Source organism: Phyllobates terribilis, unplaced genomic scaffold (assembly GCF_046119375.1).
Source record: "Phyllobates terribilis strain yellow unplaced genomic scaffold, ASM4611937v1 Scaffold_8__6_contigs__length_399053987, whole genome shotgun sequence".
Lineage (NCBI taxonomy): Eukaryota > Metazoa > Chordata > Amphibia > Anura > Dendrobatidae > Phyllobates > Phyllobates terribilis.
Window position 1 is genome coordinate 345,698,504 of NW_027362768.1, and position 27,014 is coordinate 345,725,517.

Sequence of the window (27,014 nt, forward strand, 5' to 3'; positions counted from 1 at the left end):
CTGCGCGTGTCATAATAGGCTCTGAGCCTTTATATACCTGCGCACAGCAGCAGCCACCTTCAGTCTGCTGCTGGACAGCCAGCAGCAGCAGCAGCAGCAGGAGAGGTAATTAATCAGCAACCCTCCTGCTAAGGGTAGACAGCTGCTCGTTCCACCCCCTCCCCCCCCCGCCTCAATTGGTTCTCCTCCCTTCCAACGGTGTTGAGGCGGGTGGGAACAGCCGGGGGTTGAGGGTACTGTGCTAAAAGAGGTGGAGTTATGCAGATCTAAAACGCGTGGATTGCAGCAGCAGCAAGCGGAAAAGTGCAGGCATGTGAGGGATCTAGAGGTTGACAGCATGTCTTCTTAACGGGAGTCCAGGTGGCCATCTCCACAAATGGACTTTTCAGAATCCTTGGGTGGCACCGTAGTCGGAAACCAATTCTGGTTATCGCTTCTCGGCCTTTTGGCTAAGATCAAGTGTAGTATCTGTTCTTATCAGTTTAATATCTGATACGTCCCCTATCTGGGGACCATATATTAAATGGATTTTTAGAACAGGGAGATGGAAAAAGAGCTTGCTCTGTCCACTCCACGCATTGACCTGGTATTGCAGTATCTCCAGGACCGGTGCACCCCTTCTTTAATGCAGTTTCTAAAATCAGAAAGAATTGAATTCAATGCTTTTTGTTCATTTGGCTTGTTTGTCGGATTTTGGGATGGACTCTTTGGCTTTGCTTTTCTTCTCCTCATTGGATTTTTCATGTTAAAAGTTGCAGAAGCCAGATGACAAGCTCATTTTGGTTCAACTTCAGCAACTGTGCATTGCATTGCCATGTAATGTAATGCAATGCTATCTATCTAGCTCTCCCTCTATACTTCCTTTTGGATAAACAGACATATTAGGCAAGCATTTTGGAGCTTTCACCTAAATAACTACAGGTGGTGAGATAAGCTGCACAATATAATTGACCTTTCAGTATATTGTTGCACACACACCATCTATTTAGCAAATGCCCTTGTTATCAACAGCAGCCTTTTAAACTCACCTGAGCTAACAGGTATGTGAGCTGGTTACTCTGCTGCGCTTAAAATTTCTTTTTTGGTTTGCTACAATGCCTTTTCTGAAACGTTGTCTCCCTCTGCTGGAACACTGACTTCTTTCATTTAATGCCTGCAGACTATAAAAGAGAAACCAACCCAAAAAGTTTGGTTGATTAGTCTGTGGCATTCTTTTAAACTGTTGCTTATGGCGGTCTCTGTGAGCTTCTCAGTGACATTCAGCCATCCAGGTATCCCGCCTGCAGTAGACGGAATGTGGCAATGGAACGCTGGCTGCGCGTGTCATAATAGGCTCTGAGCCTTTATATACCTGCGCACAGCAGCAGCCACCTTCAGTCTGCTGCTGGACAGCCAGCAGCAGCAGCAGCAGCAGCAGGAGAGGTAATTAATCAGCAACCCTCCTGCTAAGGGTAGACAGCTGCTCGTTCCACCCCCCCACCCCCCGCCTTAATTGGTTCTTCTCCCTTCCAACGGTGTTGAGGCGGGTGGGAACAGCCGGGGGTTGAGGGTACTGTGCTAAAAGAGGTGGAGTTATGCAGATCTAAAACGCGTGGATTGCAGCAGCAGCAAGCCGAAAAGTGCAGGCATGTGAGGGATCTAGAGGTTGACAGCATGTCTTCTTAACGGGAGTCCAGGTGGCCATCTCCACAAATGGACTTTTCAGAATCCTTGGGTGGCACCGTAGTCGGAAACCAATTCTGGTTATCGCTTCTCGGACTTTTGGCTAAGATCAAGTGTAGTATCTGTTCTTATCAGATTAATATCTGATACGTCCCCTATCTGGGGACCATATATTAAATGGATTTTTAGAACAGGGAGATGGAAAAAGAGCTTGCTCTGTCCACTCCACGCATTGACCTGGTATTGCAGTATCTCCAGGACCGGTGCACCCCTTCTTTAATGCAGTTTCTAAAATCAGAAAGAATTGAATTCAATGCTTTTTGTTCATTTGGCTTGTTTGTCGGATTTTGGGATGGACTCTTTGGCTTTGCTTTTCTTCTCCTCATTGGATTTTTCATGTTAAAAGTTGCAGAAGCCAGATGACAAGCTCATTTTGGTTCAACTTCAGCAACTGTGCATTGCATTGCCATGTAATGTAATGCAATGCTATCTATCTAGCTCTCCCTCTATACTTCCTTTTGGATAAACAGACATATTAGGCAAGCATTTTGGAGCTTTCACCTAAATAACTACAGGTGGTGAGATAAGCTGCACAATATAATTGACCTTTCAGTATATTGTTGCACACACACCATCTATTTAGCAAATGCCCTTGTTATCAACAGCAGCCTTTTAAACTCACCTGAGCTAACAGGTATGTGAGCTGGTTACTCTGCTGCGCTTAAAATTTCTTTTTTGGTTTGCTACAATGCCTTTTCTGAAACGTTGTCTCCCTCTGCTGGAACACTGACTTCTTTCATTTAATGCCTGCAGACTATAAAAGAGAAACCAACCCAAAAAGTTTGGTTGATTAGTCTGTGGCATTCTTTTAAACTGTTGCTTATGGCGGTCTCTGTGAGCTTCTCAGTGACATTCAGCCATCCAGGTATCCCGCCTGCAGTAGACGGAATGTGGCAATGGAACGCTGGCTGCGCGTGTCATAATAGGCTCTGAGCCTTTATATACCTGCGCACAGCAGCAGCCACCTTCAGTCTGCTGCTGGACAGCCAGCAGCAGCAGCAGCAGCAGGAGAGGTAACTAATCAGCAACCCTCCTGCTAAGGGTAGACAGCTGCTCGTTCCACCCCCCCCCGGCCTTAATTGGTTCTCCTCCCTTCCAACGGTGTTGAGGCGGGTGGGAACAGCCGGGGGTTGAGGGTACTGTGCTAAAAGAGGTGGAGTTATGCAGATCTAAAACGCGTGGATTGCAGCAGCAGCAAGCCGAAAAGTGCAGGCATGTGAGGGATCTAGAGGTTGACAGCATGTCTTCTTAACGGGAGTCCAGGTGGCCATCTCCACAAATGGACTTTTCAGAATCCTTGGGTGGCACCGTAGTCGGAAACCAATTCTGGTTATCGCTTCTCGGCCTTTTGGCTAAGATCAAGTGTAGTATCTGTTCTTATCAGTTTAATATCTGATACGTCCCCTATCTGGGGACCATATATTAAATGGATTTTTAGAACAGGGAGATGGAAAAAGAGCTTGCTCTGTCCACTCCACGCATTGACCTGGTATTGCAGTATCTCCAGGACCGGTGCACCCCTTCTTTAATGCAGTTTCTAAAATCAGAAAGAATTGAATTCAATGCTTTTTGTTCATTTGGCTTGTTTGTCGGATTTTGGGATGGACTCTTTGGCTTTGCTTTTCTTCTCCTCATTGGATTTTTCATGTTAAAAGTTGCAGAAGCCAGATGACAAGCTCATTTTGGTTCAACTTCAGCAACTGTGCATTGCATTGCCATGTAATGTAATGCAATGCTATCTATCTAGCTCTCCCTCTATACTTCCTTTTGGATAAACAGACATATTAGGCAAGCATTTTGGAGCTTTCACCTAAATAACTACAGGTGGTGAGATAAGCTGCACAATATAATTGACCTTTCAGTATATTGTTGCACACACACCATCTATTTAGCAAATGCCCTTGTTATCAACAGCAGCCTTTTAAACTCACCTGAGCTAACAGGTATGTGAGCTGGTTACTCTGCTGCGCTTAAAATTTCTTTTTTGGTTTGCTCCAATGCCTTTTCTGAAACGTTGTCTCCCTCTGCTGGAACACTGACTTCTTTCATTTAATGCCTGCAGACTATAAAAGAGAAACCAACCCAAAAAGTTTGGTTGATTAGTCTGTGGCATTCTTTTAAACTGTTGCTTATGGCGGTCTCTGTGAGCTTCTCAGTGACATTCAGCCATCCAGGTATCCCGCCTGCAGTAGACGGAATGTGGCAATGGAACGCTGGCTGCGCGTGTCATAATAGGCTCTGAGCCTTTATATACCTGCGCACAGCAGCAGCCACCTTCAGTCTGCTGCTGGACAGCCAGCAGCAGCAGCAGCAGCAGGAGAGGTAATTAATCAGCAACCCTCCTGCTAAGGGTAGACAGCTGCTCGTTCCACCCCCCCCCCCCGCCTTAATTGGTTCTCCTCCCTTCCAACGGTGTTGAGGCGGGTGGGAACAGCCGGGGGTTGAGGGTACTGTGCTAAAAGAGGTGGAGTTATGCAGATCTAAAACGCGTGGATTGCAGCAGCAGCAAGCCGAAAAGTGCAGGCATGTGAGGGATCTAGAGGTTGACAGCATGTCTTCTTAACGGGAGTCCAGGTGGCCATCTCCACAAATGGACTTTTCAGAATCCTTGGGTGGCACCGTAGTCGGAAACCAATTCTGGTTATCGCTTCTCGGCCTTTTGGCTAAGATCAAGTGTAGTATCTGTTCTTATCAGTTTAATATCTGATACGTCCCCTATCTGGGGACCATATATTAAATGGATTTTTAGAACAGGGAGATGGAAAAAGAGCTTGCTCTGTCCACTCCACGCATTGACCTGGTATTGCAGTATCTCCAGGACCGGTGCACCCCTTCTTTAATGCAGTTTCTAAAATCAGAAAGAATTGAATTCAATGCTTTTTGTTCATTTGGCTTGTTTGTCGGATTTTGGGATGGACTCTTTGGCTTTGCTTTTCTTCTCCTCATTGGATTTTTCATGTTAAAAGTTGCAGAAGCCAGATGACAAGCTCATTTTGGTTCAACTTCAGCAACTGTGCATTGCATTGCCATGTAATGTAATGCAATGCTATCTATCTAGCTCTCCCTCTATACTTCCTTTTGGATAAACAGACATATTAGGCAAGCATTTTGGAGCTTTCACCTAAATAACTACAGGTGGTGAGATAAGCTGCACAATATAATTGACCTTTCAGTATATTGTTGCACACACACCATCTATTTAGCAAATGCCCTTGTTATCAACAGCAGCCTTTTAAACTCACCTGAGCTAACAGGTATGTGAGCTGGTTACTCTGCTGCGCTTAAAATTTCTTTTTTGGTTTGCTACAATGCCTTTTCTGAAACGTTGTCTCCCTCTGCTGGAACACTGACTTCTTTCATTTAATGCCTGCAGACTATAAAAGAGAAACCAACCCAAAAAGTTTGGTTGATTAGTCTGTGGCATTCTTTTAAACTGTTGCTTATGGCGGTCTCTGTGAGCTTCTCAGTGACATTCAGCCATCCAGGTATCCCGCCTGCAGTAGACGGAATGTGGCAATGGAACGCTGGCTGCGCGTGTCATAATAGGCTCTGAGCCTTTATATACCTGCGCACAGCAGCAGCCACCTTCAGTCTGCTGCTGGACAGCCAGCAGCAGCAGCAGCAGCAGGAGAGGTAATTAATCAGCAACCCTCCTGCTAAGGGTAGACAGCTGCTCGTTCCACCCCCCCCCCGCCTTAATTGGTTCTCCTCCCTTCCAACGGTGTTGAGGCGGGTGGGAACAGCCGGGGGTTGAGGGTACTGTGCTAAAAGAGGTGGAGTTATGCAGATCTAAAACGCGTGGATTGCAGCAGCAGCAAGCCGAAAAGTGCAGGCATGTGAGGGATCTAGAGGTTGACAGCATGTCTTCTTAACGGGAGTCCAGGTGGCCATCTCCACAAATGGACTTTTCAGAATCCTTGGGTGGCACCGTAGTCGGAAACCAATTCTGGTTATCGCTTCTCGGCCTTTTGGCTAAGATCAAGTGTAGTATCTGTTCTTATCAGTTTAATATCTGATACGTCCCCTATCTGGGGACCATATATTAAATGGATTTTTAGAACAGGGAGATGGAAAAAGAGCTTGCTCTGTCCACTCCACGCATTGACCTGGTATTGCAGTATCTCCAGGACCGGTGCACCCCTTCTTTAATGCAGTTTCTAAAATCAGAAAGAATTGAATTCAATGCTTTTTGTTCATTTGGCTTGTTTGTCGGATTTTGGGATGGACTCTTTGGCTTTGCTTTTCTTCTCCTCATTGGATTTTTCATGTTAAAAGTTGCAGAAGCCAGATGACAAGCTCATTTTGGTTCAACTTCAGCAACTGTGCATTGCATTGCCATGTAATGTAATGCAATGCTATCTATCTAGCTCTCCCTCTATACTTCCTTTTGGATAAACAGACATATTAGGCAAGCATTTTGGAGCTTTCACCTAAATAACTACAGGTGGTGAGATAAGCTGCACAATATAATTGACCTTTCAGTATATTGTTGCACACACACCATCTATTTAGCAAATGCCCTTGTTATCAACAGCAGCCTTTTAAACTCACCTGAGCTAACAGGTATGTGAGCTGGTTACTCTGCTGCGCTTAAAATTTATTTTTTGGTTTGCTACAATGCCTTTTCTGAAACGTTGTCTCCCTCTGCTGGAACACTGACTTCTTTCATTTAATGCCTGCAGACTATAAAAGAGAAACCAACCCAAAAAGTTTGGTTGATTAGTCTGTGGCATTCTTTTAAACTGTTGCTTATGGCGGTCTCTGTGAGCTTCTCAGTGACATTCAGCCATCCAGGTATCCCGCCTGCAGTAGACGGAATGTGGCAATGGAACGCTGGCTGCGCGTGTCATAATAGGCTCTGAGCCTTTATATACCTGCGCACAGCAGCAGCCACCTTCAGTCTGCTGCTGGACAGCCAGCAGCAGCAGCAGCAGCAGGAGAGGTAATTAATCAGCAACCCTCCTGCTAAGGGTAGACAGCTGCTCGTTCCACCCCCCCCCCCCGCCTTAATTGGTTCTCCTCCCTTCCAACGGTGTTGAGGCGGGTGGGAACAGCCGGGGATTGAGGGTACTGTGCTAAAAGAGGTGGAGTTATGCAGATCTAAAACGCTTGGATTGCAGCAGCAGCAAGCCGAAAAGTGCAGGCATGTGAGGGATCTAGAGGTTGACAGCATGTCTTCTTAACGGGAGTCCAGGTGGCCATCTCCACAAATGGACTTTTCAGAATCCTTGGGTGGCACCGTAGTCGGAAACCAATTCTGGTTATCGCTTCTCGGCCTTTTGGCTAAGATCAAGTGTAGTATCTGTTCTTATCAGTTTAATATCTGATACGTCCCCTATCTGGGGACCATATATTAAATGGATTTTTAGAACAGGGAGATGGAAAAAGAGCTTGCTCTGTCCACTCCATGCATTGACCTGGTATTGCAGTATCTCCAGGACCGGTGCACCCCTTCTTTAATGCAGTTTCTAAAATCAGAAAGAATTGAATTCAATGCTTTTTGTTCATTTGGCTTGTTTGTCGGATTTTGGGATGGACTCTTTGGCTTTGCTTTTCTTCTCCTCATTGGATTTTTCATGTTAAAAGTTGCAGAAGCCAGATGACAAGCTCATTTTGGTTCAACTTCAGCAACTGTGCATTGCATTGCCATGTAATGTAATGCAATGCTATCTATCTAGCTCTCCCTCTATACTTCCTTTTGGATAAACAGACATATTAGGCAAGCATTTTGGAGCTTTCACCTAAATAACTACAGGTGGTGAGATAAGCTGCACAATATAATTGACCTTTCAGTATATTGTTGCACACACACCATCTATTTAGCAAATGCCCTTGTTATCAACAGCAGCCTTTTAAACTCACCTGAGCTAACAGGTATGTGAGCTGGTTACTCTGCTGCGCTTAAAATTTCTTTTTTGGTTTGCTACAATGCCTTTTCTGAAACGTTGTCTCCCTCTGCTGGAACACTGACTTCTTTCATTTAATGCCTGCAGACTATAAAAGAGAAACCAACCCAAAAAGTTTGGTTGATTAGTCTGTGGCATTCTTTTAAACTGTTGCTTATGGCGGTCTCTGTGAGCTTCTCAGTGACATTCAGCCATCCAGGTATCCCGCCTGCAGTAGACGGAATGTGGCAATGGAACGCTGGCTGCGCGTGTCATAATAGGCTCTGAGCCTTTATATACCTGCGCACAGCAGCAGCCACCTTCAGTCTGCTGCTGGACAGCCAGCAGCAGCAGCAGCAGCAGGAGAGGTAATTAATCAGCAACCCTCCTGCTAAGGGTAGACAGCTGCTCGTTCCACCCCCCCCCCCGCCTTAATTGGTTCTCCTCCCTTCCAACGGTGTTGAGGCGGGTGGGAACAGCCGGGGATTGAGGGTACTGTGCTAAAAGAGGTGGAGTTATGCAGATCTAAAACGCGTGGATTGCAGCAGCAGCAAGCCGAAAAGTGCAGGCATGTGAGGGATCTAGAGGTTGACAGCATGTCTTCTTAACGGGAGTCCAGGTGGCCATCTCCACAAATGGACTTTTCAGAATCCTTGGGTGGCACCGTAGTCGGAAACCAATTCTGGTTATCGCTTCTCGGCCTTTTGGCTAAGATCAAGTGTAGTATCTGTTCTTATCAGTTTAATATCTGATACGTCCCCTATCTGGGGACCATATATTAAATGGATTTTTAGAACAGGGAGATGGAAAAAGAGCTTGCTCTGTCCACTCCACGCATTGACCTGGTATTGCAGTATCTCCAGGACCGGTGCACCCCTTCTTTAATGCAGTTTCTAAAATCAGAAAGAATTGAATTCAATGCTTTTTGTTCATTTGGCTTGTTTGTCGGATTTTGGGATGGACTCTTTGGCTTTGCTTTTCTTCTCCTCATTGGATTTTTCATGTTAAAAGTTGCAGAAGCCAGATGACAAGCTCATTTTAGTTCAACTTCAGCAACTGTGCATTGCATTGCCATGTAATGTAATGCAATGCTATCTATCTAGCTCTCCCTCTATACTTCCTTTTGGATAAACAGACATATTAGGCAAGCATTTTGGAGCTTTCACCTAAATAACTACAGGTGGTGAGATAAGCTGCACAATATAATTGACCTTTCAGTATATTGTTGCACACACACCATCTATTTAGCAAATGCCCTTGTTATCAACAGCAGCCTTTTAAACTCACCTGAGCTAACAGGTATGTGAGCTGGTTACTCTGCTGCGCTTAAAATTTCTTTTTTGGTTTGCTACAATGCCTTTTCTGAAACGTTGTCTCCCTCTGCTGGAACACTGACTTCTTTCATTTAATGCCTGCAGACTATAAAAGAGAAACCAACCCAAAAAGTTTGGTTGATTAGTCTGTGGCATTCTTTTAAACTGTTGCTTATGGCGGTCTCTGTGAGCTTCTCAGTGACATTTAGCCATCCAGGTATCCCGCCTGCAGTAGACGGAATGTGGCAATGGAACGCTGGCTGCGCGTGTCATAATAGGCTCTGAGCCTTTATATACCTGCGCACAGCAGCAGCCACCTTCAGTCTGCTGCTGGACAGCCAGCAGCAGCAGCAGCAGGAGAGGTAATTAATCAGCAACCCTCCTGCTAAGGGTAGACAGCTGCTCGTTCCACCCCCCCCCACCCCGCCTTAATTGGTTCTCCTCCCTTCCAACGGTGTTGAGGCGGGTGGGAACAGCCGGGGGTTGAGGATACTGTGCTAAAATAGGTGGAGTTATGCAGATCTAAAACGCGTGGATTGCAGCAGCAGCAAGCCGAAAAGTGCAGGCATGTGAGGGATCTAGAGGTTGACAGCATGTCTTCTTAATGGGAGTCCAGGTGGCCATCTCCACAAATGGACTTTTCAGAATCCTTGGGTGGCACCGTAGTCGGAAACCAATTCTGGTTATCGCTTCTCGGCCTTTTGGCTAAGATCAAGTGTAGTATCTGTTCTTATCAGTTTAATATCTGATACGTCCCCTATCTGGGGACCATATATTAAATGGATTTTTAGAACAGGGAGATGGAAAAAGAGCTTGCTCTGTCCACTCCACGCATTGACCTGGTATTGCAGTATCTCCAGGACCGGTGCACCCCTTCTTTAATGCAGTTTCTAAAATCAGAAAGAATTGAATTCAATGCTTTTTGTTCATTTGGCTTGTTTGTCGGATTTTGGGATGGACTCTTTGGCTTTGCTTTTCTTCTCCTCATTGAATTTTTCATGTTAAAAGTTGCAGAAGCCAGATGACAAGCTCATTTTGGTTCAACTTCAGCAACTGTGCATTGCATTGCCATGTAATGTAATGCAATGCTATCTATCTAGCTCTCCCTCTATACTTCCTTTTGGATAAACAGACATATTAGGCAAGCATTTTGGAGCTTTCACCTAAATAACTACAGGTGGTGAGATAAGCTGCACAATATAATTGACCTTTCAGTATATTGTTGCACACACACCATCTATTTAGCAAATGCCCTTGTTATCAACAGCAGCCTTTTAAACTCACCTGAGCTAACAGGTATGTGAGCTGGTTACTCTGCTGCGCTTAAAATTTCTTTTTTGGTTTGCTACAATGCCTTTTCTGAAACGTTGTCTCCCTCTGCTGCAACACTGACTTCTTTCATTTAATGCCTGCAGACTATAAAAGAGAAACCAACCCAAAAAGTTTGGTTGATTAGTCTGTGGCATTCTTTTAAACTGTTGCTTATGGCGGTCTCTGTGAGCTTCTCAGTGACATTCAGCCATCCAGGTATCCCGCCTGCAGTAGACGGAATGTGGCAATGGAACGCTGGCTGCGCGTGTCATAATAGGCTCTGAGCCTTTATATACCTGCGCACAGCAGCAGCCACCTTCAGTCTGCTGCTGGACAGCCAGCAGCAGCAGCAGCAGCAGGAGAGGTAATTAATCAGCAACCCTCCTGCTAAGGGTAGACAGCTGCTCGTTCCACCCCCCCCCCCGGCCTTAATTGGTTCTCCTCCCTTCCAACGGTGTTGAGGCGGGTGGGAACAGCCGGGGGTTGAGGGTACTGTGCTAAAATAGGTGGAGTTATGCAGATCTAAAACGCGTGGATTGCAGCAGCAGCAAGCCGAAAAGTGCAGGCATGTGAGGGATCTAGAGGTTGACAGCATGTCTTCTTAACGGGAGTCCAGGTGGCCATCTCCACAAATGGACTTTTCAGAATCCTTGGGTGGCACCGTAGTCGGAAACCAATTCTGGTTATCGCTTCTCGGCCTTTTGGCTAAGATCAAGTGTAGTATCTGTTCTTATCAGTTTAATATCTGATATGTCCCCTATCTGGGGACCATATATTAAATGGATTTTTAGAACAGGGAGATGGAAAAAGAGCTTGCTCTGTCCACTCCACGCATTGACCTGGTATTGCAGTATCTCCAGGACCGGTGCACCCCTTCTTTAATGCAGTTTCTAAAATCAGAAAGAATTGAATTCAATGCTTTTTGTTCATTTGGCTTGTTTGTCGGATTTTGGGATGGACTCTTTGGCTTTGCTTTTCTTCTCCTCATTGGATTTTTCATGTTAAAAGTTGCAGAAGCCAGATGACAAGCTCATTTTGGTTCAACTTCAGCAACTGTGCATTGCATTGCCATGTAATGTAATGCAATGCTATCTATCTAGCTCTCCCTCTATACTTCCTTTTGGATAAACAGACATATTAGGCAAGCATTTTGGAGCTTTCACCTAAATAACTACAGGTGGTGAGATAAGCTGCACAATATAATTGACCTTTCAGTATATTGTTGCACACACACCATCTATTTAGCAAATGCCCTTGTTATCAACAGCAGCCTTTTAAACTCACCTGAGCTAACAGGTATGTGAGCTGGTTACTCTGCTGCGCTTAAAATTTCTTTTTTGGTTTGCTACAATGCCTTTTCTGAAACGTTGTCTCCCTCTGCTGGAACACTGACTTCTTTCATTTAATGCCTGCAGACTATAAAAGAGAAACCAACCCAAAAAGTTTGGTTGATTAGTCTGTGGCATTCTTTTAAACTGTTGCTTATGGCGGTCTCTGTGAGCTTCTCAGTGACATTCAGCCATCCAGGTATCCCGCCTGCAGTAGACGGAATGTGGCAATGGAACGCTGGCTGCGCGTGTCATAATAGGCTCTGAGCCTTTATATACCTGCGCACAGCAGCAGCCACCTTCAGTCTGCTGCTGGACAGCCAGCAGCAGCAGCAGCAGGAGAGGTAATTAATCAGCAACCCTCCTGCTAAGGGTAGACAGCTGCTCGTTCCACCCCCCCCCCCGCCTTAATTGGTTCTCCTCCCTTCCAACGGTGTTGAGGCGGGTGGGAACAGCCGGTGGTTGAGGGTACTGTGCTAAAAGAGGTGGAGTTATGCAGATCTAAAACGCGTGGATTGCAGCAGCAGCAAGCCGAAAAGTGCAGGCATGTGAGGGATCTAGAGGTTGACAGCATGTCTTCTTAATGGGAGTCCAGGTGGCCATCTCCACAAATGGACTTTTCAGAATCCTTGGGTGGCACCGTAGTCGGAAACCAATTCTGGTTATCGCTTCTCGGCCTTTTGGCTAAGATCAAGTGTAGTATCTGTTCTTATCAGTTTAATATCTGATACGTCCCCTATCTGGGGACCATATATTAAATGGATTTTTAGAACAGGGAGATGGAAAAAGAGCTTGCTCTGTCCACTCCACGCATTGACCTGGTATTGCAGTATCTCCAGGACCGGTGCACCCCTTCTTTAATGCAGTTTCTAAAATCAGAAAGAATTGAATTCAATGCTTTTTGTTCATTTGGCTTGTTTGTCGGATTTTGGGATGGACTCTTTGGCTTTGCTTTTCTTCTCCTCATTGGATTTTTCATGTTAAAAGTTGCAGAAGCCAGATGACAAGCTCATTTTGGTTCAACTTCAGCAACTGTGCATTGCATTGCCATGTAATGTAATGCAATGCTATCTATCTAGCTCTCCCTCTATACTTCCTTTTGGATAAACAGACATATTAGGCAAGCATTTTGGAGCTTTCACCTAAATAACTACAGGTGGTGAGATAAGCTGCACAATATAATTGACCTTTCAGTATATTGTTGCACACACACCATCTATTTAGCAAATGCCCTTGTTATCAACAGCAGCCTTTTAAACTCACCTGAGCTAACAGGTATGTGAGCTGGTTACTCTGCTGCGCTTAAAATTTCTTTTTTGGTTTGCTACAATGCCTTTTCTGAAACGTTGTCTCCCTCTGCTGGAACACTGACTTCTTTCATTTAATGCCTGCAGACTATAAAAGAGAAACCAACCCAAAAAGTTTGGTTGATTAGTCTGTGGCATTCTTTTAAACTGTTGCTTATTGCGGTCTCTGTGAGCTTCTCAGTGACATTCAGCCATCCAGGTATCCCGCCTGCAGTAGACGGAATGTGGCAATGGAACGCTGGCTGCGCGTGTCATAATAGGCTCTGAGCCTTTATATACCTGCGCACAGCAGCAGCCACCTTCAGTCTGCTGCTGGACAGCCAGCAGCAGCAGCAGCAGCAGGAGAGGTAATTAATCAGCAACCCTCCTGCTAAGGGTAGACAGCTGCTCGTTCCACCCCCCCCCCCCCGCCTTAATTGGTTCTCCTCCCTTCCAACGGTGTTGAGGCGGGTGGGAACAGCCGGGGGTTGAGGGTACTGTGCTAAAAGAGGTGGAGTTATGCAGATCTAAAACGCGTGGATTGCAGCAGCAGCAAGCCGAAAAGTGCAGGCATGTGAGGGATCTAGAGGTTGACAGCATGTCTTCTTAACGGGAGTCCAGGTGGCCATCTCCACAAATGGACTTTTCAGAATCCTTGGGTGGCACCGTAGTCGGAAACCAATTCTGGTTATCGCTTCTCGGCCTTTTGGCTAAGATCAAGTGTAGTATCTGTTCTTATCAGTTTAATATCTGATACGTCCCCTATCTGGGGACCATATATTAAATGGATTTTTAGAACAGGGAGATGGAAAAAGAGCTTGCTCTGTCCACTCCACGCATTGACCTGGTATTGCAGTATCTCCAGGACCGGTGCACCCCTTCTTTAATGCAGTTTCTAAAATCAGAAAGAATTGAATTCAATGCTTTTTGTTCATTTGGCTTGTTTGTCGGATTTTGGGATGGACTCTTTGGCTTTGCTTTTCTTCTCCTCATTGGATTTTTCATGTTAAAAGTTGCAGAAGCCAGATGACAAGCTCATTTTGGTTCAACTTCAGCAACTGTGCATTGCATTGCCATGTAATGTAATGCAATGCTATCTATCTAGCTCTCCCTCTATACTTCCTTTTGGATAAACAGACATATTAGGCAAGCATTTTGGAGCTTTCACCTAAATAACTACAGGTGGTGAGATAAGCTGCACAATATAATTGACCTTTCAGTATAGTGTTGCACACACACCATCTATTTAGCAAATGCCCTTGTTATCAACAGCAGCTTTTTAAACTCACCTGAGCTAACAGGTATGTGAGCTGGTTACTCTGCTGCGCTTAAAATTTCTTTTTTGGTTTGCTACAATGCCTTTTCTGAAACGTTGTCTCCCTCTGCTGGAACACTGACTTCTTTCATTTAATGCCTGCAGACTATAAAAGAGAAACCAACCCAAAAAGTTTGGTTGATTAGTCTGTGGCATTCTTTTAAACTGTTGCTTATGGCGGTCTCTGTGAGCTTCTCAGTGACATTCAGCCATCCAGGTATCCCGCCTGCAGTAGACGGAATGTGGCAATGGAACGCTGGCTGCGCGTGTCATAATAGGCTCTGAGCCTTTATATACCTGCGCACAGCAGCAGCCACCTTCAGTCTGCTGCTGGACAGCCAGCAGCAGCAGCAGCAGCAGGAGAGGTAATTAATCAGCAACCCTCCTGCTAAGGGTAGACAGCTGCTCGTTCCACCCCCCCCCCGCCTTAATTGGTTCTCCTCCCTTCCAACGGTGTTGAGGCGGGTGGGAACAGCCGGGGGTTGAGGGTACTGTGCTAAAAGAGGTGGAGTTATGCAGATCTAAAACGCGTGGATTGCAGCAGCAGCAAGCCGAAAAGTGCAGGCATGTGAGGGATCTAGAGGTTGACAGCATGTCTTCTTAACGGGAGTCCAGGTGGCCATCTCCACAAATGGACTTTTCAGAATCCTTGGGTGGCACCGTAGTCGGAAACCAATTCTGGTTATCGCTTCTCGGCCTTTTGGCTAAGATCAAGTGTAGTATCTGTTCTTATCAGTTTAATATCTGATACGTCCCCTATCTGGGGACCATATATTAAATGGATTTTTAGAACAGGGAGATGGAAAAAGAGCTTGCTCTGTCCACTCCACGCATTGACCTGGTATTGCAGTATCTCCAGGACCGGTGCACCCCTTCTTTAATGCAGTTTCTAAAATCAGAAAGAATTGAATTCAATGCTTTTTGTTCATTTGGCTTGTTTGTCGGATTTTGGGATGGACTTTTTGGCTTTGCTTTTCTTCTCCTCATTGGATTTTTCATGTTAAAAGTTGCAGAAGCCAGATGACAAGCTCATTTTGGTTCAACTTCAGCAACTGTGCATTGCATTGCCATGTAATGTAATGCAATGCTATCTATCTAGCTCTCCCTCTATACTTCCTTTTGGATAAACAGACATATTAGGCAAGCATTTTGGAGCTTTCACCTAAATAACTACAGGTGGTGAGATAAGCTGCACAATATAATTGACCTTTCAGTATATTGTTGCACACACACCATCTATTTAGCAAATGCCCTTGTTATCAACAGCAGCCTTTTAAACTCACCTGAGCTAACAGGTATGTGAGCTGGTTACTCTGCTGCGCTTAAAATTTCTTTTTTGGTTTGCTACAATGCCTTTTCTGAAACGTTGTCTCCCTCTGCTGGAACACTGACTTCTTTCATTTAATGCCTGCAGACTATAAAAGAGAAACCAACCCAAAAAGTTTGGTTGATTAGTCTGTGGCATTCTTTTAAACTGTTGCTTATGGCGGTCTCTGTGAGCTTCTCAGTGACATTCAGCCATCCAGGTATCCCGCCTGCAGTAGACGGAATGTCGCAATGGAACGCTGTCTGCGCGTGTCATAATAGGCTCTGAGCCTTTATATACCTGCGCACAGCAGCAGCCACCTTCAGTCTGCTGCTGGACAGCCAGCAGCAGCAGCAGCAGCAGGAGAGGTAATTAATCAGCAACCCTCCTGCTAAGGGTAGACAGCTGCTCGTTCCACCCCCCCCCCCGCCTTAATTGGTTCTCCTCCCTTCCAACGGTGTTGAGGCGGGTGGGAACAGCCGGGGGTTGAGGGTACTGTGCTAAAAGAGGTGGAGTTATGCAGATCTAAAACGCGTGGATTGCAGCAGCAGCAAGCCGAAAAGTGCAGGCATGTGAGGGATCTAGAGGTTGACAGCATGTCTTCTTAACGGGAGTCCAGGTGGCCATCTCCACAAATGGACTTTTCAGAATCCTTGGGTGGCACCGTAGTCGGAAACCAATTCTGGTTATCGCTTCTCGGCCTTTTGGCTAAGATCAAGTGTAGTATCTGTTCTTATCAGTTTAATATCTGATACGTCCCCTATCTGGGGACCATATATTAAATGGATTTTTAGAACAGGGAGATGGAAAAAGAGCTTGCTCTGTCCACTCCACGCATTGACCTGGTATTGCAGTATCTCCAGGACCGGTGCACCCCTTCTTTAATGCAGTTTCTAAAATCAGAAAGAATTGAATTCAATGCTTTTTGTTCATTTGGCTTGTTTGTCGGATTTTGGGATGGACTCTTTGGCTTTGCTTTTCTTCTCCTCATTGGATTTTTCATGTTAAAAGTTGCAGAAGCCAGATGACAAGCTCATTTTGGTTCAACTTCAGCAACTGTGCATTGCATTGCCATGTAATGTAATGCAATGCTATCTATCTAGCTCTCCCTCTATACTTCCTTTTGGATAAACAGACATATTAGGCAAGCATTTTGGAGCTTTCACCTAAATAACTACAGGTGGTGAGATAAGCTGCACAATATAATTGACCTTTCAGTATATTGTTGCACACACACCATCTATTTAGCAAATGCCCTTGTTATCAACAGCAGCCTTTTAAACTCACCTGAGCTAACAGGTATGTGCGCTGGTTACTCTGCTGCGCTTAAAATTTCTTTTTTGGTTTGCTACAATGCCTTTTCTGAAACGTTGTCTCCCTCTGCTGGAACACTGACTTCTTTCATTTAATGCCTGCAGACTATAAAAGAGAAACCAACCCAAAAAGTTTGGTTGATTAGTCTGTGGCATTCTTTTAAACTGTTGCTTATGGCGGTCTCTGTGAGCTTCTCAGTGACATTCAGCCATCCAGGTATCCCGCCTGCAGTAGACGGAATGTGGCAATGGAACGCTGGCTGCGCGTGTCATAATAGGCTCTGAGCCTTTATATACCTGCGCACAGCAGCAGCCACCTTCAGTCTGCTGCTGGACAGCCAGCAGCAGCAGCAGGAGAGGTAATTAATCAGCAACCCTCCTGCTAAGGGTAGACAGCTGCTCGTTATACCCCCCCCCCCCGCCTTAATTGGTTCTCCTCCCTTCCAACGGTGTTGAGGCGGGTGGGAACAGCCGGGGGTTGAGGGTACTGTGCTAAAAGAGGTGGAGTTATGCAGATCTAAAACGCGTGGATTGCAGCAGCAGCAAGCCGAAAAGTGCAGGCATGTGAGGGATCTAGAGGTTGACAGCATGTCTTCTTAACGGGAGTCCAGGTGGCCATCTCCACAAATGGACTTTTCAGAATCCTTGGGTGGCACCGTAGTCGGAAACCAATTCTGGTTATCGCTTCTCGGCCTTTTGGCTAAGATCAAGTGTAGTATCTGTTCTTATCAGTTTAATATCTGATACGTCCCCTATCTGGGGACCATATATTAAATGGATTTTTAGAACAGGGAGATGGAAAAAGAGCTTGCTCTGTCCACTCCACGCATTGACCTGGTATTGCAGTATCTCCAGGACCGGTGCACCCCTTCTTTAATGCAGTTTCTAAAATCAGAAAGAATTGAATTCAATGCTTTTTGTTCATTTGGCTTGTTTGTCGGATTTTGGGATGGACTCTTTGGCTTTGCTTTTCTTCTCCTCATTGGATTTTTCATGTTAAAAGTTGCAGAAGCCAGATGACAAGCTCATTTTGGTTCAACTTCAGCAACTGTGCATTGCATTGCCATGTAATGTAATGCAATGCTATCTATCTAGCTCTCCCTCTATACTTCCTTTTGGATAAACAGACATATTAGGCAAGCATTTTGGAGCTTTCACCTAAATAACTACAGGTGGTGAGATAAGCTGCACAATATAATTGACCTTTCAGTATATTGTTGCACACACACCATCTATTTAGCAAATGCCCTTGTTATCAACAGCAGCCTTTTAAACTCACCTGAGCTAACAGGTATGTGAGCTGGTTACTCTGCTGCGCTTAAAATTTCTTTTTTGGTTTGCTACAATGCCTTTTCTGAAACGTTGTCTCCCTCTGCTGGAACACTGACTTCTTTCATTTAATGCCTGCAGACTATAAAAGAGAAACCAACCCAAAAAGTTTGGTTGATTAGTCTGTGGCATTCTTTTAAACTGTTGCTTATGGCGGTCTCTGTGAGCTTCTCAGTGACATTCAGCCATCCAGGTATCCCGCCTGCAGTAGACGGAATGTGGCAATGGAACGCTGGCTGCGCGTGTCATAATAGGCTCTGAGCCTTTATATACCTGCGCACAGCAGCAGCCACCTTCAGTCTGCTGCTGGACAGCCAGCAGCAGCAGCAGCAGCAGGAGAGGTAATTAATCAGCAACCCTCCTGCTAAGGGTAGACAGCTGCTCGTTCCACCCCCCCCCCGCCTTAATTGGTTCTCCTCCCTTCCAACGGTGTTGAGGCGGGTGGGAACAGCCGGGGGTTGAGGGTACTGTGCTAAAAGAGGTGGAGTTATGCAGATCTAAAACGCGTGGATTGCAGCAGCAGCAAGCCGAAAAGTGCAGGCATGTGAGGGATCTAGAGGTTGACAGCATGTCTTCTTAACGGGAGTCCAGGTGGCCATCTCCACAAATGGACTTTTCAGAATCCTTGGGTGGCACCGTAGTCGGAAACCAATTCTGGTTATCGCTTCTCGGCCTTTTGGCTAAGATCAAGTGTAGTATCTGTTCTTATCAGTTTAATATCTGATACGTCCCCTATCTGGGGACCATATATTAAATGGATTTTTAGAACAGGGAGATGGAAAAAGAGCTTGCTCTGTCCACTCCACGCATTGACCTGGTATTGCAGTATCTCCAGGACCGGTGCACCCCTTCTTTAATGCAGTTTCTAAAATCAGAAAGAATTGAATTCAATGCTTTTTGTTCATTTGGCTTGTTTGTCGGATTTTGGGATGGACTCTTTGGCTTTGCTTTTCTTCTCCTCATTGGATTTTTCATGTTAAAAGTTGCAGAAGCCAGATGACAAGCTCATTTTGGTTCAACTTCAGCAACTGTGCATTGCATTGCCATGTAATGTAATGCAATGCTATCTATCTAGCTCTCCCTCTATACTTCCTTTTGGATAAACAGACATATTAGGCAAGCATTTTGGAGCTTTCACCTAAATAACTACAGGTGGTGAGATAAGCTGCACAATATAATTGACCTTTCAGTATATTGTTGCACACACACCATCTATTTAGCAAATGCCCTTGTTATCAACAGCAGCCTTTTAAACTCACCTGAGCTAACAGGTATGTGCGCTGGTTACTCTGCTGCGCTTAAAATTTCTTTTTTGGTTTGCTACAATGCCTTTTCTGAAACGTTGTCTCCCTCTGCTGGAACACTGACTTCTTTCATTTAATGCCTGCAGACTATAAAAGAGAAACCAACCCAAAAAGTTTGGTTGATTAGTCTGTGGCATTCTTTTAAACTGTTGCTTATGGCGGTCTCTGTGAGCTTCTCAGTGACATTCAGCCATCCAGGTATCCCGCCTGCAGTAGACGGAATGTGGCAATGGAACGCTGGCTGCGCGTGTCATAATAGGCTCTGAGCCTTTATATACCTGCGCACAGCAGCAGCCACCTTCAGTCTGCTGCTGGACAGCCAGCAGCAGCAGCAGGAGAGGTAATTAATCAGCAACCCTCCTGCTAAGGGTAGACAGCTGCTCGTTATACCCCCCCCCCCCGCCTTAATTGGTTCTCCTCCCTTCCAACGGTGTTGAGGCGGGTGGGAACAGCCGGGGGTTGAGGGTACTGTGCTAAAAGAGGTGGAGTTATGCAGATCTAAAACGCGTGGATTGCAGCAGCAGCAAGCCGAAAAGTGCAGGCATGTGAGGGATCTAGAGGTTGACAGCATGTCTTCTTAACGGGAGTCCAGGTGGCCATCTCCACAAATGGACTTTTCAGAATCCTTGGGTGGCACCGTAGTCGGAAACCAATTCTGGTTATCGCTTCTCGGCCTTTTGGCTAAGATCAAGTGTAGTATCTGTTCTTATCAGTTTAATATCTGATACGTCCCCTATCTGGGGACCATATATTAAATGGATTTTTAGAACAGGGAGATGGAAAAAGAGCTTGCTCTGTCCACTCCACGCATTGACCTGGTATTGCAGTATCTCCAGGACCGGTGCACCCCTTCTTTAATGCAGTTTCTAAAATCAGAAAGAATTGAATTCAATGCTTTTTGTTCATTTGGCTTGTTTGTCGGATTTTGGGATGGACTCTTTGGCTTTGCTTTTCTTCTCCTCATTGGATTTTTCATGTTAAAAGTTGCAGAAGCCAGATGACAAGCTCATTTTGGTTCAACTTCAGCAACTGTGCATTGCATTGCCATGTAATGTAATGCAATGCTATCTATCTAGCTCTCCCTCTATACTTCCTTTTGGATAAACAGACATATTAGGCAAGCATTTTGGAGCTTTCACCTAAATAACTACAGGTGGTGAGATAAGCTGCACAATATAATTGACCTTTCAGTATATTGTTGCACACACACCATCTATTTAGCAAATGCCCTTGTTATCAACAGCAGCCTTTTAAACTCACCTGAGCTAACAGGTATGTGAGCTGGTTACTCTGCTGCGCTTAAAATTTCTTTTTTGGTTTGCTACAATGCCTTTTCTGAAACGTTGTCTCCCTCTGCTGGAACACTGACTTCTTTCATTTAATGCCTGCAGACTATAAAAGAGAAACCAACCCAAAAAGTTTGGTTGATTAGTCTGTGGCATTCTTTTAAACTGTTGCTTATGGCGGTCTCTGTGAGCTTCTCAGTGACATTCAGCCATCCAGGTATCCCGCCTGCAGTAGACGGAATGTGGCAATGGAACGCTGGCTGCGCGTGTCATAATAGGCTCTGAGCCTTTATATACCTGCGCACAGCAGCAGCCACCTTCAGTCTGCTGCTGGACAGCCAGCAGCAGCAGGAGAGGTAATTAATCAGCAACCCTCCTGCTAAGGGTAGACAGCTGCTCGTTCCACCCCCCCCGCCTTAATTGGTTCTCCTCCCTTCCAACGGTGTTGAGGCGGGTGGGAACAGCCGGGGGTTGAGGGTACTGTGCTAAAAGAGGTGGAGTTATGCAGATCTAAAACGCGTGGATTGCAGCAGCAGCAAGCCGAAAAGTGCAGGCATGTGAGGGATCTAGAGGTTGACAGCATGTCTTCTTAACGGGAGTCCAGGTGGCCATCTCCACAAATGGACTTTTCAGAATCCTTGGGTGGCACCGTAGTCGGAAACCAATTCTGGTTATCGCTTCTCGGCCTTTTGGCTAAGATCAAGTGTAGTATCTGTTCTTATCAGTTTAATATCTGATACGTCCCCTATCTGGGGACCATATATTAAATGGATTTTTAGAACAGGGAGATGGAAAAAGAGCTTGCTCTGTCCACTCCACGCATTGACCTGGTATTGCAGTATCTCCAGGACCGGTGCACCCCTTCTTTAATGCAGTTTCTAAAATCAGAAAGAATTGAATTCAATGCTTTTTGTTCATTTGGCTTGTTTGTCGGATTTTGGGATGGACTCTTTGGCTTTGCTTTTCTTCTCCTCATTGGATTTTTCATGTTAAAAGTTGCAGAAGCCAGATGACAAGCTCATTTTGGTTCAACTTCAGCAACTGTGCATTGCATTGCCATGTAATGTAATGCAATGTTATCTATCTAGCTCTCCCTCTATACTTCCTTTTGGATAAACAGACATATTAGGCAAGCATTTTGGAGCTTTCACCTAAATAACTACAGGTGGTGAGATAAGCTGCACAATATAATTGACCTTTCAGTATATTGTTGCACACACACCATCTATTTAGCAAATGCCCTTGTTATCAACAGCAGCCTTTTAAACTCACCTGAGCTAACAGGTATGTGAGCTGGTTACTCTGCTGCGCTTAAAATTTCTTTTTTGGTTTGCTACAATGCCTTTTCTGAAACGTTGTCTCCCTCTGCTGGAACACTGACTTCTTTCATTTAATGCCTGCAGACTATAAAAGAGAAACCAACCCAAAAAGTTTGGTTGATTAGTCTGTGGCATTCTTTTAAACTGTTGCTTATGGCGGTCTCTGTGAGCTTCTCAGTGACATTCAGCCATCCAGGTATCCCGCCTGCAGTAGACGGAATGTGGCAATGGAACGCTGGCTGCGCGTGTCATAATAGGCTCTGAGCCTTTATATACCTGCGCACAGCAGCAGCCACCTTCAGTCTGCTGCTGGACAGCCAGCAGCAGCAGCAACAGCAGGAGAGGTAATTAATCAGCAACCCTCCTGCTAAGGGTAGACAGCTGCTCGTTCCACCCCCCCCCCCCCCGCCTTAATTGGTTCTCCTCCCTTCCAACGGTGTTGAGGCGGGTGGGAACAGCCGGGGGTTGAGAGTACTGTGCTAAAAGAGGTGGAGTTATGCAGATCTAAAACGCGTGGATTGCAGCAGCAGCAAGCCGAAAAGTGCAGGCATGTGAGGGATCTAGAGGTTGACAGCATGTCTTCTTAACGGGAGTCCAGGTGGCCATCTCCACAAATGGACTTTTCAGAATCCTTGGGTGGCACCGTAGTCGGAAACAAATTCTGGTTATCGCTTCTCGGCCTTTTGGCTAAGATCAAGTGTAGTATCTGTTCTTATCAGTTTAATATCTGATACGTCCCCTATCTGGGGACCATATATTAAATGGATTTTTAGAACAGGGAGATGGAAAAAGAGCTTGCTCTGTCCACTGCACGCATTGACCTGGTATTGCAGTATCTCCAGGACCGGTGCACCCCTTCTTTAATGCAGTTTCTAAAATCAGAAAGAATTGAATTCAATGCTTTTTGTTCATTTGGCTTGTTTGTCGGATTTTGGGGTGGACTCTTTGGCTTTGCTTTTCTTCTCCTCATTGGATTTTTCATGTTAAAAGTTGCAGAAGCCAGATGACAAGCTCATTTTGGTTCAACTTCAGCAACTGTGCATTGCATTGCCATGTAATGTAATGCAATGCTATCTATCTAGCTCTCCCTCTATACTTCCTTTTGGATAAACAGACATATTAGGCAAGCATTTTGGAGCTTTCACCTAAATAACTACAGGTGGTGAGATAAGCTGCACAATATAATTGACCTTTCAGTATATTGTTGCACACACACCATCTATTTAGCAAATGCCCTTGTTATCAACAGCAGCCTTTTAAACTCACCTGAGCTAACAGGTATGTGAGCTGGTTACTCTGCTGCACTTAAAATTTCTTTTTTGGTTTGCTACAATGCCTTTTCTGAAACGTTGTCTCCCTCTGCTGGAACACTGACTTCTTTCATTTAATGCCTGCAGACTATTAAAGAGAAACCAACCCAAAAAGTTTGGTTGATTAGTCTGTGGCATTCTTTTAAACTGTTGCTTATGGCGGTCTCTGTGAGCTTCTCAGTGACATTCAGCCATCCAGGTATCCCGCCTGCAGTAGACGGAATGTGGCAATGGAACGCTGGCTGCGCGTGTCATAATAGGCTCTGAGCCTTTATATACCTGCGCACAGCAGCAGCCACCTTCAGTCTGCTGCTGGACAGCCAGCAGCAGCAGCAGCAGCAGGAGAGGTAATTAATCAGCAACCCTCCTGCTAAGGGTAGACAGCTGCTCGTTCCACCCCCCCGCCTTAATTGGTTCTCCTCCCTTCCAACGGTGTTGAGGCGGGTGGGAACAGCCGGGGGTTGAGGGTACTGTGCTAAAAGAGGTGGAGTTATGCAGATCTAAAACGCGTGGATTGCAGCAGCAGCAAGCCGAAAAGTGCAGGCATGTGAGGGATCTAGAGGTTGACAGCATGTCTTCTTAACGGGAGTCCAGGTGGCCATCTCCACAAATGGACTTTTCAGAATCCTTGGGTGGCACCGTAGTCGGAAACCAATTCTGGTTATCGCTTCTCGGCCTTTTGGCTAAAATCAAGTGTAGTATCTGTTCTTATCAGTTTAATATCTGATACGTCCCCTATCTGGGGACCATATATTAAATGGATTTTTAGAACAGGGAGATGGAAAAAGAGCTTGCTCTGTCCACTCCACGCATTGACCTGGTATTGCAGTATCTCCAGGACCGGTGCACCCCTTCTTTAATGCAGTTTCTAAAATCAGAAAGAATTGAATTCAATGCTTTTTGTTCATTTGGCTTGTTTGTCGGATTTTGGGATGGACTCTTTGGCTTTGCTTTTCTTCTCCTCATTGGATTTTTCATGTTAAAAGTTGCAGAAGCCAGATGACAAGCTCATTTTGGTTCAACTTCAGCAACTGTGCATTGCATTGCCATGTAATGTAATGCAATGCTATCTATCTAGCTCTCCCTCTATACTTCCTTTTGGATAAACAGACATATTAGGCAAGCATTTTGGAGCTTTCACCTAAATAACTACAGGTGGTGAGATAAGCTGCACAATATAATTGACCTTTCAGTATATTGTTGCACACACACCATCTATTTAGCAAATGCCCTTGTTATCAACAGCAGCCTTTTAAACTCACCTGAGCTAACAGGTATGTGAGCTGGTTACTCTGCTGCGCTTAAAATTTCTTTTTTGGTTTGCTACAATGCCTTTTCTGAAACGTTTTCTCCCTCTGCTGGAACACTGACTTCTTTCATTTAATGCCTGCAGACTATAAAAGAGAAACCAACCCAAAAAGTTTGGTTGATTAGTCTGTGGCATTCTTTTAAACTGTTGCTTATGGCGGTCTCTGTGAGCTTCTCAGTGACATTCAGCCATCCAGGTATCCCGCCTGCAGTAGACGGAATGTGGCAATGGAACGCTGGCTGCGCGTGTCATAATAGGCTCTGAGCCTTTATATACCTGCGCACAGCAGCAGCCACCTTCAGTCTGCTGCTGGACAGCCAGCAGCAGCAGCAGGAGAGGTAATTAATCAGCAACCCTCCTGCTAAGGGTAGACAGCTGATCGTTCCACCCCCCCCCCGCCTTAATTGGTTCTCCTCCCTTCCAACGGTGTTGAGGCGGGTGGGAACAGCCGGGGGTTGAGGGTACTGTGCTAAAAGAGGTGGAGTTATGCAGATCTAAAACGCGTGGATTGCAGCAGCAGCAAGCCGAAAAGTGCAGGCATGTGAGGGATCTAGAGGTTGACAGCATGTCTTCTTAACGGGAGTCCAGGTGGCCATCTCCACAAATGGACTTTTCAGAATCCTTGGGTGGCACCGTAGTCGGAAACCAATTCTGGTTATCGCTTCTCGGCCTTTTGGCTAAGATCAAGTGTAGTATCTGTTCTTATCAGTTTAATATCTGATACGTCCCCTATCTGGGGACCATATATTAAATGGATTTTTAGAACAGGGAGATGGAAAAAGAGCTTGCTCTGTCCACTCCACGCATTGACCTGGTATTGCAGTATCTCCAGGACCGGTGCACCCCTTCTTTAATGCAGTTTCTAAAATCAGAAAGAATTGAATTCAATGCTTTTTGTTCATTTGGCTTGTTTGTCGGATTTTGGGATGGACTCTTTGGCTTTGCTTTTCTTCTCCTCATTGGATTTTTCATGTTAAAAGTTGCAGAAGCCAGATGACAAGCTCATTTTGGTTCAACTTCAGCAACTGTGCATTGCATTGCCATGTAATGTAATGCAATGCTATCTATCTAGCTCTCCCTCTATACTTCCTTTTGGATAAACAGACATATTAGGCAAGCATTTTGGAGCTTTCACCTAAATAACTACAGGTGGTGAGATAAGCTGCACAAAATAATTGACCTTTCAGTATATTGTTGCACACACACCATCTATTTAGCAAATGCCCTTGTTATCAACAGCAGCCTTTTAAACTCACCTGAGCTAACAGGTATGTGAGCTGGTTACTCTGCTGCGCTTAAAATTTCTTTTTTGGTTTGCTACAATGCCTTTTCTGAAATGTTGTCTCCCTCTGCTGGAACACTGACTTCTTTCATTTAATGCCTGCAGACTATAAAAGAGAAACCAACCCAAAAAGTTTGGTTGATTAGTCTGTGGCATTCTTTTAAACTGTTGCTTATGGCGGTCTCTGTGAGCTTCTCAGTGACATTCAGCCATCCAGGTATCCCGCCTGCAGTAGACGGAATGTGGCAATGGAACGCTGGCTGCGCGTGTCATAATAGGCTCTGAGCCTTTATATACCTGCGCACAGCAGCAGCCACCTTCAGTCTGCTGCTGGACAGCCAGCAGCAGCAGCAGCAGCAGGAGAGGTAATTAATCAGCAACCCTACTGCTAAGGGTAGACAGCTGCTCGTTCCACCCCCCCCCCCCGCCTTAATTGGTTCTCCTCCCTTCCAACGGTGTTGAGGCGGGTGGGAACTGCCGGGGGTTGAGAGTACTGTGCTAAAAGAGGTGGAGTTATGCAGATCTAAAACGCGTGGATTGCAGCAGCAGCAAGCCGAAAAGTGCAGGCATGTGAGGGATCTAGAGGTTGACAGCATGTCTTCTTAACGGGAGTCCAGGTGGCCATCTCCACAAATGGACTTTTCAGAATCCTTGGGTGGCACCGTAGTCGGAAACCAATTCTGGTTATCGCTTCTCGGCCTTTTGGCTAAGATCAAGTGTAGTATCTGTTCTTATCAGTTTAATATCTGATACGTCCCCTATCTGGGGACCATATATTAAATGGATTTTTAGAACAGGGAGATGGAAAAAGAGCTTGCTCTGTCCACTCCACGCATTGACCTGGTATTGCAGTATCTCCAGGACCGGTGCACCCCTTCTTTAATGCAGTTTCTAAAATCAGAAAGAATTGAATTCAATGCTTTTTGTTCATTTGGCTTGTTTGTCGGATTTTGGGATGGACTCTTTGGCTTTGCTTTTCTTCTCCTCATTGGATTTTTCATGTTAAAAGTTGCAGAAGCCAGATGACAAGCTCATTTTGGTTCAACTTCAGCAACTGTGCATTGCATTGCCATGTAATGTAATGCAATGCTATCTA

General features: G+C 45.4%; 21 non-coding genes across 21 annotated transcripts; all 21 read left to right on the plus strand.

Annotated features, from left to right (window-relative positions):
• Positions 1–429: 429 nt before the first annotated feature.
• LOC141160570 (U2 spliceosomal RNA) lies at positions 430–620 on the plus strand. The gene has a single exon (XR_012250325.1). It is a non-coding gene; the product is annotated as a U2 spliceosomal RNA (small nuclear RNA).
• Positions 621–1,745: 1,125 nt separating this feature from the next.
• On the plus strand, positions 1,746–1,936 carry LOC141160056 (U2 spliceosomal RNA). The gene has a single exon (XR_012250044.1). It is a non-coding gene; the product is annotated as a U2 spliceosomal RNA (small nuclear RNA).
• A 1,118-nt stretch (positions 1,937–3,054) lies between these two features.
• Positions 3,055–3,245, plus strand: LOC141160571 (U2 spliceosomal RNA). Its single transcript, XR_012250326.1, has one exon. It is a non-coding gene; the product is annotated as a U2 spliceosomal RNA (small nuclear RNA).
• A 1,120-nt stretch (positions 3,246–4,365) lies between these two features.
• On the plus strand, positions 4,366–4,556 carry LOC141160572 (U2 spliceosomal RNA). The gene has a single exon (XR_012250327.1). It is a non-coding gene; the product is annotated as a U2 spliceosomal RNA (small nuclear RNA).
• A 1,118-nt stretch (positions 4,557–5,674) lies between these two features.
• LOC141160573 (U2 spliceosomal RNA) lies at positions 5,675–5,865 on the plus strand. Its single transcript, XR_012250328.1, has one exon. It is a non-coding gene; the product is annotated as a U2 spliceosomal RNA (small nuclear RNA).
• A 1,120-nt stretch (positions 5,866–6,985) lies between these two features.
• On the plus strand, positions 6,986–7,176 carry LOC141159454 (U2 spliceosomal RNA). The gene has a single exon (XR_012249461.1). It is a non-coding gene; the product is annotated as a U2 spliceosomal RNA (small nuclear RNA).
• Positions 7,177–8,295: 1,119 nt separating this feature from the next.
• Positions 8,296–8,486, plus strand: LOC141160574 (U2 spliceosomal RNA). The gene has a single exon (XR_012250329.1). It is a non-coding gene; the product is annotated as a U2 spliceosomal RNA (small nuclear RNA).
• Positions 8,487–9,605: 1,119 nt separating this feature from the next.
• LOC141160576 (U2 spliceosomal RNA) lies at positions 9,606–9,796 on the plus strand. Its single transcript, XR_012250331.1, has one exon. It is a non-coding gene; the product is annotated as a U2 spliceosomal RNA (small nuclear RNA).
• A 1,120-nt stretch (positions 9,797–10,916) lies between these two features.
• LOC141160655 (U2 spliceosomal RNA) lies at positions 10,917–11,107 on the plus strand. The gene has a single exon (XR_012250409.1). It is a non-coding gene; the product is annotated as a U2 spliceosomal RNA (small nuclear RNA).
• Positions 11,108–12,223: 1,116 nt separating this feature from the next.
• Positions 12,224–12,414, plus strand: LOC141160577 (U2 spliceosomal RNA). Its single transcript, XR_012250332.1, has one exon. It is a non-coding gene; the product is annotated as a U2 spliceosomal RNA (small nuclear RNA).
• A 1,121-nt stretch (positions 12,415–13,535) lies between these two features.
• LOC141160578 (U2 spliceosomal RNA) lies at positions 13,536–13,726 on the plus strand. The gene has a single exon (XR_012250333.1). It is a non-coding gene; the product is annotated as a U2 spliceosomal RNA (small nuclear RNA).
• A 1,118-nt stretch (positions 13,727–14,844) lies between these two features.
• LOC141160579 (U2 spliceosomal RNA) lies at positions 14,845–15,035 on the plus strand. Its single transcript, XR_012250334.1, has one exon. It is a non-coding gene; the product is annotated as a U2 spliceosomal RNA (small nuclear RNA).
• Positions 15,036–16,154: 1,119 nt separating this feature from the next.
• Positions 16,155–16,345, plus strand: LOC141160580 (U2 spliceosomal RNA). The gene has a single exon (XR_012250335.1). It is a non-coding gene; the product is annotated as a U2 spliceosomal RNA (small nuclear RNA).
• Positions 16,346–17,459: 1,114 nt separating this feature from the next.
• LOC141160581 (U2 spliceosomal RNA) lies at positions 17,460–17,650 on the plus strand. The gene has a single exon (XR_012250336.1). It is a non-coding gene; the product is annotated as a U2 spliceosomal RNA (small nuclear RNA).
• A 1,118-nt stretch (positions 17,651–18,768) lies between these two features.
• LOC141160582 (U2 spliceosomal RNA) lies at positions 18,769–18,959 on the plus strand. The gene has a single exon (XR_012250337.1). It is a non-coding gene; the product is annotated as a U2 spliceosomal RNA (small nuclear RNA).
• Positions 18,960–20,073: 1,114 nt separating this feature from the next.
• On the plus strand, positions 20,074–20,264 carry LOC141160583 (U2 spliceosomal RNA). The gene has a single exon (XR_012250338.1). It is a non-coding gene; the product is annotated as a U2 spliceosomal RNA (small nuclear RNA).
• A 1,107-nt stretch (positions 20,265–21,371) lies between these two features.
• On the plus strand, positions 21,372–21,562 carry LOC141160584 (U2 spliceosomal RNA). The gene has a single exon (XR_012250339.1). It is a non-coding gene; the product is annotated as a U2 spliceosomal RNA (small nuclear RNA).
• Positions 21,563–22,684: 1,122 nt separating this feature from the next.
• On the plus strand, positions 22,685–22,875 carry LOC141159890 (U2 spliceosomal RNA). The gene has a single exon (XR_012249884.1). It is a non-coding gene; the product is annotated as a U2 spliceosomal RNA (small nuclear RNA).
• A 1,115-nt stretch (positions 22,876–23,990) lies between these two features.
• Positions 23,991–24,181, plus strand: LOC141159988 (U2 spliceosomal RNA). The gene has a single exon (XR_012249980.1). It is a non-coding gene; the product is annotated as a U2 spliceosomal RNA (small nuclear RNA).
• Positions 24,182–25,293: 1,112 nt separating this feature from the next.
• Positions 25,294–25,484, plus strand: LOC141160585 (U2 spliceosomal RNA). Its single transcript, XR_012250340.1, has one exon. It is a non-coding gene; the product is annotated as a U2 spliceosomal RNA (small nuclear RNA).
• Positions 25,485–26,604: 1,120 nt separating this feature from the next.
• On the plus strand, positions 26,605–26,795 carry LOC141160587 (U2 spliceosomal RNA). Its single transcript, XR_012250342.1, has one exon. It is a non-coding gene; the product is annotated as a U2 spliceosomal RNA (small nuclear RNA).
• Positions 26,796–27,014: the final 219 nt, after the last annotated feature.